This window comes from Nannospalax galili, unplaced genomic scaffold (genome assembly GCF_000622305.1).
Source record: "Nannospalax galili isolate Female #2095 unplaced genomic scaffold, S.galili_v1.0 scaffold405, whole genome shotgun sequence".
In the NCBI taxonomy this organism is placed as follows: Eukaryota; Metazoa; Chordata; class Mammalia; order Rodentia; family Spalacidae; genus Nannospalax; species Nannospalax galili.
In genome coordinates, this window is record NW_008354532.1 from 2,023,920 (window position 1) to 2,035,863 (window position 11,944).

General features: G+C 38.2%; 1 protein-coding gene across 6 annotated transcripts in view; it reads right to left on the minus strand.

Annotated features, from left to right (window-relative positions):
- The window catches only part of Arhgap24 (Rho GTPase activating protein 24), a 482,355-nt gene that overhangs the window by 155,618 nt on the left and 314,793 nt on the right, over positions 1-11,944 (minus strand). The window contains exon 1 of one of the 6 annotated variants that reach the window (XM_029555327.1): positions 2,911-2,933. The exons of the other annotated variants lie outside the window; for them this stretch is intronic. The gene's annotated coding sequence lies outside the window, so the exon portion shown is untranslated. Of the gene's footprint in view, positions 1-2,910; positions 2,934-11,944 lie in introns of those variants that run through there. 6 annotated transcript variants of the gene reach the window in all.

Consider the following 11,944-nt stretch of genomic DNA (forward strand, 5'->3'; position numbering starts at 1 on the left):
CTAATCATGTAGTTCTTAAAAATTTTAAAAAGTATAATGATCAAAAAAACAAGGAAAGAGACAAGGCAGTTTTTGAAGTTTAGGGTTCCAAATGTAGTATTAAATTTATCTAGGTTTTTAATAAAGTATGAACTGGTTAATCATTTGGAAATTAATGGATGTATTAAAAATCAAGATATTTCTGTTATTAAAACTCCTGTGGACTCATGTTTGAAATGTACCTCATTAATCTCAAGATTTACTTTACTTGGTATTATCTACCAAATGACTTTTAGAATGGTAACAAATTCTCACCTTTTTGAAGTTCTTACCAAATTTAATCAGGAGACAGATTTACTATAAAAGTAGAAAATACCCATAACATCACCAGTTTTCATTCCTGTACCCATAGCGACATTCAGGGTTAGTGAGGAAACACCTGCTTAGGAGGAGGGAAACTTAAAAATCTGCACAATGTCAAACTTTATATTAAAATATTTCAACATTTATAATTCAAAATCCTGAGAGTAAACTTTTTCACCCCTATCAGTTAAACTCCAGCGGCCACTAGTTTATGTTTGTAGCCAATAAACTATTCAAGCAACACATAAAAATCTCCATATTATAGAAATGCCTAGAGCCATTTAGTTCAAATTTCTGATTATTGAGAAAATAATATTGAGTGGACAATTTTTTCCTGTTAGTTGTAGTAAATACTTAGAATTGGAAAAAGAATCTTCCCAAAGAATTTTGTCTCGCTAACAAATGGCCTGAGTGTTTTAGTTTTACTCATGAAGAGTAAAATTACCTCAGCAAATGCTGAGTTCTCTGTGTTAATATTTTTAATAGCAGGTGATTTATTTGTGACAACACATCAAATTTCTAGGAACATTTGCCATAATAATTTTATAGTTCTACAAATAAAAGACAACTGGACTATACTATATATTTTGTTTGATTGGTGTGAGAGAATGAGGTGCTCACATTTAGTCAGTGTGTGGTAGAATAATTTAATATTTTCATTCACACTATTTATTGCATTTGGAAAGTAGACACTAGAACAGATGAAGCAATAGAAAGGGTTTTAAAAAGATTTACTTTTTACTTGTAATGTGTATGTATGTGTGTCTGTCACATGCTTGGGGTGCCAGAGGAGGCCAGAAGAGGATGTCAGATCACATGGAGCTAGAGTTACAAGCCTTTGTGAACTGCCTGACATGGGCGCTTGGAACAGAACTTAGGTCCTCTGGAAAAGCAGCAAGCACTCTTAACCACTGAGTCATCACTCCTGATCCATGCGGCAACAGAAGTTTAAAAACAAAAAAAAAACTTTTCTTTGTGCAACCATTAGAAAATTAAATGATGCAACAAAAACCCAGAAAAATGAGGAACAGGCATAAAAACAACTAAATGACTTACCAGAGAGCCCTCGGGTATGTTAGGCAGAGAGGCTGTAGGTAGCAGAATAGACTGGCCTCCGAGTTGATGCTTCTGATTATTGGCTGTGTTTAGAAGTCTGTCCATTAGGTTGCATGCTTTGCTTTCAATGTGATCAAAATGGATAGCATGCTGCTAGAGCCATGGCCTTAAAGAGTCCTACCTTTACTCAGAGTATTACTACTGTTATTTTACATGTGAAGAAATCAAATCATACACAAGCTAGGACCATCTCTCAAGGCCAAGAGTTAAGATTTCATTTGTATGAAGTGAAAGCCTGACATTTCTAGAAAGGAAGCTTTAGTAACATCTTCCATGCTACTTAGCACTCCTTATGGATGAGGACTTGGGGGGCATTTTACCTCCCAAACATTCCTGAATGAGGGACTCTTATGATTTTTATAATATGATGTTACAGATGGGAAAACTGATTCTTAAAACTCTCTAGATTACACCCTAGGCAGGTGATTGTTGAGGATTTGGCTTTAAAGACTACGTGTTTTTGAATATACCTCAGAGGGTACCGGCTTTCAATTCAATGCTAGGTAGCATTCAGGGAAATGACTGAGGTCTCTGGACTAGGCACAAAGGCTCTCTGTTACTACAGCCTCTCTTTGACATACACCCACCCACAACTGTCAATAATCCGTTCATGACTAATGCCCTCCTGCCATTTATCTCTCCTCTGACCTGGAAATCCTCATCCTGTAAACTCACTAACCTCTTGTGTGTTACCTTCCAGAATGTTCTGTGAGTCATAAACTTTATAAAATAGTAAAGAAGTTTAGAATTAAGCATAGAAGGTCCTGAAGTAGATTTGATACCTGAAAAAGTCAGGTGGATGCTAAAGATGTTAAATAATTTTGAGGTTTATAAATATATCTTTTACAATATTATGTTTTAAAAGTTTTATACCTTGAATAATGGAGTAAGATAATTCTCTAACTTTAAATTCTTTTTTTTTTCATTTTGAGATAGGGTCTCATTATGTGACCCAGGCTAGCCTTAGCCTCCCAGATACTAGGCTGACAGGAGTATGCCACTACATCCAGCTTGCTTATAATTCTTACTTGGTTGATCATATGAGTAAGTACCATTCATACCTGGATTTATGACTTTCTATATCATAAATAGATATGTTACTTTTCTTAACTTTATACAACATCCTGTTATCACCCATATTAAAATGGAAACGTTCACCTGCTCTTAATTTAAATCACTTTATGTACCTGATATAGAAGCTCCTTAAACACAAACAATGTTGACAATGCTGGTGAGATTTACGCAGATAAGCTTAGAGATGGAGACTACATTTACAGAGATGCATAGAGAAACTGTCTTTGATGCTGTTTGTATTTATGTTCGTAGATTGTCCTTCTGTCCTAAGCCTGGACCAAGGCTGACATCACCCTTTCTTTACCAAAATCTTTAACAAGGTGTGGATGATGTTTTGGGGGGATTTTTTTGGGGGGTTGCCCCAAGGTTGTGACTCACCTACTCTAGTGGAAGGTGGAAACGTGGAAGGACCAGTGAGCAGCCATCCTTTGTGTGCATTCTGGAAAACATAGTCTCAGTTCATTTGTGAGAAAGAGCTTGTTTTCTGCTTCCAAATTAATTCACCTAGCTTCTTCTCATCAAAGGAAATTTCACTTTGTTATTTTACTTAGTTGCTATCCCTTCGGGGTCTTTTTTCTTTGCTACAGCATGTAATTATTACCACATGGACATTTAGGTTGCAGAACAGGAATGAAAACTATCCCTCAAGAATCTCAGAACAGGATACAGAGTAAGAGAATGCTAAATCAGAAACAGTATTATTTAATCTGGAGTCACAGTTCAAAGCCTCTAGACGATTGCTCTTGGTCTCCCTTCTCTCCAGTGGCTTTGGGAATGCACTAGGAAGAGAGACAGAGTGGAGATGGAGTAATAGTCCTTCCTCACAATGCAAATACAGCTCTCAAAACATTGTTCTCTGGAACAGGCTAAGGCACAGTGCATCGTGTTTTCTTCTTGAAGAAGCTCTACTTCTTCCTGTATGATTGGAAGGAGACTGAGAACAGGATGCAACTGACAGGAAGATTCCCACTGAGGGAAAAAAGGGTTAAAGCACTAAGGGTCTAGAGTATGTGAAAGGAAGGTAATTTACAGTGTTGCTGGGAGGGGAAGTCAGGACCTGCCTAGGTCCTAAATTGGAACAGAAAGGTCTGAAAGTGCCTCTTTATAACCCTCCTGACTGAACCGAACCCAATTTGCCTGCTTTATCCTCATGTGTGCTATGCACTTTTCTCAAAATCACAATGAAATAAAAAGTATATTTTTGGAAGTAAAATAAAATACTAAAAGAATCCAGAAACATCTGTTTTTTTTCATTATAAGAAGCAACAATGATGTAAAACTGTCAGAACAAGTAAATAAAATACTAATTAGGGTGCCTGGTAAAGAAAAACTCTCCCACCCCCACAAGAGAGGTCAACATTGTGTTTATAAAGGCTCATGCAGGCTGCTTGGGGGAAGATAGAGTGTTCTGGGTGACAGAGAGCAATGTGTTGAACTCTGGGAAGGAAAATAACCTTCCCCATGACTGGGAGATCATGGAAACTTTGGAAAGTACCTGGAATAGTGCACTTGTATCCCAAGAAGACTGAATAACCAGGAGTAGAATGGTGGCATAGTAGACCTCTAGGACAGCCCTGAGCCCAGGGCATTATAGAGAAAATGATTTAAATCGTGAAATAATTTATAACAAAGCCAAACAGATTGAGACAGCAGAGTGGTTAGAACAACTGAAATGCAGACAATTTCCAAAATAGTGTTGCTGAAATTTACTGAGTTAAAACGATATGGCTGCAAAGTGACCTTACTTCCAGGGATGGGGCTCTACAACTGGACCAGGACCCAAAGTCCCTAGTCATAGAGGCCCCAAGGCAGCAGAGACACCTTTCATCAGGACACTGCACAGTGTAGGCGTGGATCACTTCAGCTGAAGACCTGAGAATTCACTTTTTGAAAGCTAACACAATCCCGTTTCTAAGGATAGAAAATGAGGTTCAAGCATGACTAGAGAATAACGTCCAAGACAGAAAGAAGTTCTGCTTATTCGGCATCCTGGTGACTTGAATTTCAGAGTTTGATTTAAGAAAATTAGAAAAACAATGGAACAGTTTGGTACTGGATCAGTAGTGGAGTGAAAATTGCTATTATAAATACACAGTTTTGCACATGCCAAGAGCTCCCTGACTTAAAGGCATCAATATCAGTTAAACATATCATTTTACCATTGGGTGTCTTTGATTTGTTTAAAAGGTCATGTAACTATCTGAGAAAATACAAGGCAGTACTTCTCTGAAGTTGAAAATATACCCTGTAATTCTCCATTGTTTAAAAGATGCCAAGCTTTATTGAAATTGATCATGTAGCGGAAAGTCCATACTTTGGAGTGGGGTGAACTTTTTCTTAATTTCTGAATTATATTAGTATTCTCTTTACAAATAGAAAATTAGCATTAGAATTATTCAAGTGAATTGATAAAAATAATAATTCAGTAAGAAATCTGGTTAAAAAGATTTGCTGGGCTGGAGAGCTGGCTCAGCAGTTAAGAACACTTGTTGTTCTTGCAGAAGACCCAGGTTCGAATCCCAGTACCCACATGGCAGCTAACAACTGTCTATAACTCCAGTTCCAGGGGTCTAACCTCTTCTGTCCTCCACAGGCATTGCACAACACAGGTGCACTTACTTACATGCAGACAATACACTCATACACATAAAATAAAAGTAATAAAATATAAAAAAGATTTGCTTATTAAATTCTCAGTTTGTCCTTGTTATATCAGATTATAGGGGATTATGCATCAACGCTGTCTTCTTGAATTTCCAATAGATACCCTAATTTTAAAAATTCGCTGCTTTAGGAAACACTTGTATAATGTGAGGATGATGTATCCTTCTGGCATATTAGCCTTCCTAAATTTTTTCCCCAGGTGCCCTTAGAAGTAGACAGTATAATCTTAGCCCACATAACTCATGATGGTCAAACACAATTGCCAAACAATATGTTTTCAACATGAATTCTGCTATGCAAGCTGAGCTGCAGTGAACTTTTAACTCGTTAGTAGAAAGGAAAGACTCCTTGCTAAGAAGCATGTGATAGGATACTAGGATGAATCTTCTTTGTGATCCACCCCAAGGCCTTCCTAGTCGCACCTCATATAGATCAACGGAAGATAGGTGACCTCCACTTGCTTTATCATTCCTTCAGATCAGGAGTGAAAAATTCAATTGGAAACATGTAGACTGAAGCAATTTTGAAAAAGTTTAGCTTCTATGTCAGGAACTTAAAAGATTCTGGACAGAGGGAGCAGTCCAATGGGATATACTGGTGGAAGGAAAAGGATGTAATCTTACATGCACAAGAGACAACAGTGTGTCAAATGAAGAGATTCTTAGGCTGTTAAAGATGGCTCAGTGTGTAAAAGCCTTTGTCACATAAGCCTGTCAACCTGAGTTCAATAGCTAAAACTCAAGTAAAACAAAGAAGCAGGATGTGTTGATGCATATCTGTAATCTCAACACTCCCACAGAGAGATGTAAGGCAGAGGCAGGAGAATTACCTGGAAGGTTGTAAGAGGGGTTAGCCTGGAATAAACTGTGCAGCAGAAACAAGAGAGACCCTACCTCGAACAAGGTGGAAGGTGAGAACTGACTCCCCAAAGTTATCCTCTGCCTTCCATACACTCATTGTGGTATGTGATCCAGCACACACACACACACACACAAACACACACACGCACGCACGCACGCACTCATGCACACACACTTTTTAAAAAAAACATTCATATTGTGGTATGTGATCCAGCACACACACACACAAACACACACACGCACGCACGCACGCACGCACGCACTCATGCACACACACTTTTTAAAAAAAACATTCAAAAGGAGAAAAGGAGGAAGAGGAGAAGGAGGATCCACAATTCAGCAAAAATGGCATTCCAAAAGCCTAGGAAGCCTTTTAATCATATCAGTAGCCTATGAATATAGGTACAGGCAAATTTTTCTAGGGAGACCATTAAATTTCTAAATAGATCTATTAAGAACAATCATCAAGGGGTGAGAACCCTTACCTTCTAGCTGACCTGATATTCTTGAAACTCAAAATTGATCAAAATAATTCTTTGCAGACCATGAAAAGTTAATGAGTGCTAATGGGGCATTAACAAAAGGCCAAGTAGAAAACTCTAATGCTCAAGAAATTTACGTGTTACTGCTGTGACACACCTGAGTAAAGTATTTCAAATTATAAAGCATTTGCTACTCATAAAGATGTCACACCAGCAGGAGAATCGTTCCTGATCGAGTCAGGTTATAATATAATCCCTTATCAACACGGCTGAGGAGAGAACTTTACAGCCTCCTATTCCAGATGGTGCCATTTTATCAGAGTTTCACTCCTTGGTACGCTCAGTTAATTAAAGTCCTTACTGACTGTTAATGGCAGACTTGTGTAATAAAAATGACTCAGAAACAGATGTCAGTAAATTTATTAAAGCGACTGGATACTCATCCTGACTGTGCTCTAAAGGATTATTCCATCTTCACCCACAAGAACTTTAACAGGACCTGAATATTGCATTTATTCTCTCTGCTTTCAGAGGTGGCTAGGGAAAGGGTAGAGATTGAAGGGGAAAGAAAGACCAAGGTTCTTGTTCAAAGTCATCTTGGAAAGCACTCTGACCTGCTGATGAGCAAGGGGGCCGTTGCAACACCTTCAAATGCAGAAATATCAAGATGATATACGTGTATGCGACTCTCTGAGAGACTTACCAGGGGCTCTCTGATCAAATGTTTGCTATTAAACTTGTGGCTCAAAGAAAATTCTGTCTCACACCTTTGTTCTTGTTTTGTCAGCATGTATATGCAGCTGAGAGAGCAGCCTGTTTTAGCCAGAGGTAAAAGGAAGCAAATGGTAAGAGTTTATTGATTAACTAAAAGAAAAGGTGCTGCCTCTTCCCACTCCCCATGGATCCATGACATAGAAACTGCGGAGGGTGAGTTCTGTGCGCATTTGAATATTGTCTATTTTCCGACAACTTCACATTTTTATTCTTAAAGAATACAAGGGGAAAACCTAAGGAAAAAATTAAAATTGGAAAAAAAATTCGTTGGAATAAAATGAAATAAATGTTTTGAAAAAATATGAAACTCTATTATAAGGATGCAAGATGTTTTTAAAAAGTTATTTCTCTGACTTTCTCAGAAATCAGTTCCTTTATGACATGATGCATCTTATGGCTAGAATTTTTAGAAACGGGAAGATATGGACATTTTAGAAGGTTTTTAAAGGGAAATTGTATTTGCATCTATTTCCTTGTTTCATGGGTTTGAAATTTAATTTTTTAAAAACAAAATAAATATCATAGCAGTCATAAAAATATCCTTAAGGTATCAGTAGGAATGTGTTTCTCTGCCCTACCACCTCACCGCCTCGGCAGCTGGAGGAGCCCCGGACAGGATCTGTCTCAGGCAGGAAACAAATCCAGCTGCTTTAGTTAAGGGAATGTAACTAGTACTAAGCACACTGTCCTATTGCTATTGTATTTTCTAGCATTTAGGAAGTCAAATGTCAGTTTCTAAATTCTTTTTCAGGAATTCCTTTCATCTTTTAAAATTGTTATTTTTGCCAACTTTGTTTTGAAATAGTTTTACCTATGCATAGACTTTGCAAAGGTAATATAGGGATCTTCTCTGCACGTTTTACGAAGAGTCCCAGAAAAAGAGCCTTTGAAAAAAAACAGTAAAATGATCCCAAACCACAAAACTAACAATTATACAGGTACCGAGGTTTGGCAGTTATTTTGTTTGTTGTGTTTTGTTTTGTTTTTGACAGGGTCTCCCTAGTCCCAGCCTGTCCAGAAGTCATTAAGTAGACCAGTTTAGCCTCAGTCTCACAGAGATCTGCCTGTCTTTGCCTCCCAAGGACTGGGATTAAAGGTGCGCACCACCACACCTGGTGTGAGGTTTGCCAGTTTTAACACACTAACTTGTCTTTCTTTAGTTTTTGTTTCTTGTTTTGTTTTGTTTTGAGGAAGGAGACGTGCACAGTTCTCTGAAATGCCATTAGGTGTATTGATTTGTGCAATCATCGTGGTAATCAGGACACAGAACAGGTCTATCATCTCTGAATCACTTCCTCATCCTACCCTTTTATGATCACACCCTCTTCAGAACCCCAGCTCCTGACAAGCACAGCTCAGTTCTCCATTACTATAGTTTTTCCATTTCAAGAATGCTACATAAAATGCAGCTATCTGGCTGTAGTTTGCAATCCAACCACACTTTGCAGGCTGCATAATGCTTTTGGTTTTCATCCAAAATTTTCTCTCAGTGTATTGTAGCTTATTTCTTTTATTGCTGAATAGTATGTGATGACACAGGTGTACTTTTATTGCTATGAGAAAACAATTATTAGCCAAGTAAATAAGGCTTTTGTCTTTGAAAAAACTTACATTTTTCTACTTTTTCATTATATTTTAGCAGAAACCCTGGGTTCAAAACAAATGTTGACAGTTATTTTTGTTTTTATTTTGTTTTTAATTTAAAAAATTAAATTTATTTTATGTGTATGAATGATTTGTGTGTACATATGTAGGGCAGGACATGCATGCAATGCCCATGGAGGCCAGAAGAAGGCATCAGATCCCCTGGAACTGGAGTTACAGATAGTTCTTAGCCAACCCATGGATGTTGGGAATCGAACTGAACTCCAGGTCATCTGGAAGAGCAGTCAGTGATCTTAACTGCCAAGCCATCTCTCCAGCCCACCCCCCTCTCTTTAAAAGTCAACTCAAAGGGATTAAGCTACATAGTCTTTCAAGACTTGAAACAGTGTAAATAGTATTTTCAAAATTAAGTTCTACTGGATGTAAGAAACATGTAATAGATTCGGTAGCTTTGCTCATTTCACATGGTTTTGGTCTGTTCAGCAATAACCTCATTTCCTCTAGTAATGACACCACACTCTGATAAGGCTACGACTGGGGATGTGTAATATCAAAAGTTAAAAAGTACCACTATTGGAGCCACATTGATTGATTTAAAGATGACAAATGACACAGGCCAGGCAAGTGAGAGTTCAAGTGTGAGGATTTCGTTACTGTGCCAAGAAGAACCACTCTCTCCTGTGACCAAAATCATCATAGCAAAGTATTGAGTCAGCTAGCCTAGAATGCAGCTTACAGAAAAGCAATGAGAGATGGAGAAGCAAAATGAACTGTTAAAACTGTCCATCTTTTCTCTAAATCAATCCTTTCTGCATGCTTTGTGAAAATAGTTATGGTCCCTTTAAAAGTTTTCCTTTGCCAGCTGACAATCATGCTAAACACTGCCAGTAGAGCTCTTAAGAGAGAGGTTGCAGAAGAAAATTGTATCTTGCTGTCGGGCCCTGTGTGCTGCTGGTTCTGCAGATTCCTGAAGCACTTGCAACTTCTATAATACTCACCCTCATGCACACACATGCACATACTCATTGCACACAGGCATGCACACATACACACATACATTCATGACTTCCCTAGTGCCTAGTTTCTGCAGCTCATCAACTTCTCACTAAGCCACTGGACTAGGCAGTGGCCAGACAATGCAGGGGTCAACAACTGGCTCCTATTACCTCCTTAGGCAGTTTGGTAGCAGGGTACTCTTAGTGAGACATCACCCTATGAATATACCTGACACTCTTGACGGCTCATTTCAAGCAAGAACCGGAGGAAGGCTTTCCAGAAAGTTTCATGGGCACAGCTCCAGTGACTTCTGGGCCATCTAGTAAGCCAAGGCAACAACTTCTCCAGTGAAGTTTGGACCTCAGCTTAGGGAATGGACTCCTCCTACCTGGCTGTTCAGTTCAACAGCAGCTGAATCATCTGTTCCTGGTCTGCTATTCTTTTCACGTCTCGATAACCATTTCTTTGAGTCCCTAGTCCCTTGTAATGACTCATTATCCTAAACTTTCCCTGTTCAAATTGGTTTTCTTCAGATTGGTTCAGATTGATGTATCATGCCTGAAGGGAGAGAGTCCTTTGGACTTCTTGCTTCTAAAGTAGCTAATAAATACCACTACTTCACCAATGTTAGCTACAGTTACATTTTTGGAACTGGAAAAGTTCTGAAGAACTAATTTGATCCATCAAATTAGTAGGTAGACTATTCTACAGAAAATATTACCTTAGAAAGCCCAATAAATACATTTTGTAAAATTGACTTGAGAACTGAGGAGATCATTCAGATGGTAAAGTGCTTACCTTGCAAACATGAAGACCCGAGTTCAATCCCAGAAACCACATAAAAAAGCCAGGCAAGATGGCGTGTATGTGTAATCCCAGCATTGCCTAGTCAGAGAGAGGGACATCTCTGGGGCTTACTGGCCAGCCAGCCTAGCTTACTTGGCAAATTACAGGTCAGTGAGACACCTTGTCTCAAAAAAGGGTGAATGATGCCTGAAGTATGGCACTGGAGGTTGTCCTTAGCTTCCACATGCACATGCACATATGTGCACATGTACACACACACACATACACACATATATATGAAGACATGCATGCATATGCAAAATAGACAATATTCAAACTCTAACACAAATTCAAAGTCTCACATGCACAAAAATGATATTGCTCCTATAATTTGGAACTTCTTTTCTCTCTTTCCATATGAATACATTATGAATAAATGTTATATCTTTGACACAAAACTGAAGCTCAAGATGCTTTGTGCAGAATGCCCCTACTCTGAAGAAGTTGACACTACTCTTTCTCTGATGGTGAATCAATGCCATCAGTTAACGTTAAGCAGTTAATGCACTTCTATATCTGATGACAATCCAAGATGAATTTGTGTGGAAAGATAAAGATTTAATGTTAAATGTAGATATACTAGACTGAGTGCTTTGGGGTTTTATTTTTATTATTATTATATGTGTTTATAAAAATCAGTTGCTTTGTCCCCAACAGCAGTACACTAATGAAAACTATCTCCCCTATTTTAGAATTAGAGGCAAAAATAATAAAAAGAAAAATAAGAGTTTCTTATAGCTACTAAATGGTTTACTAAATTATGTGGCTGGAGAGATGGTCTAGCAGTTAAGAGCACTGGCTGCTCTGGCAGAGAACCTGGGTTCGATTCTCAGCACCCACATGGTGGCTAACAACTATCCATAACTGCAGTTCCAGAAGATTCAATGCCATCTTCTGACCTCCACAGACATTGCATGATACGGGTACACCTACCTACCTCCAAGCAATATACTCATGCACATAAAATAAAAATAATAAAATGTTTTTTAAAAGGCTTACTAAGCTACTAAGAAAATTACATACAAATAAGCAATCTTGTTTCAGATTCTGTCTGCCAAAATCTAGGAAGAAACATACTAAGTTGGAAATGTGTGTGTAATGATTCTTGTTCCATGATTGACTTCTTAACTAAGATGATAAGAAGTAGAAATACTCTACGTAGAACCCGGCACTAAATCAGATTTT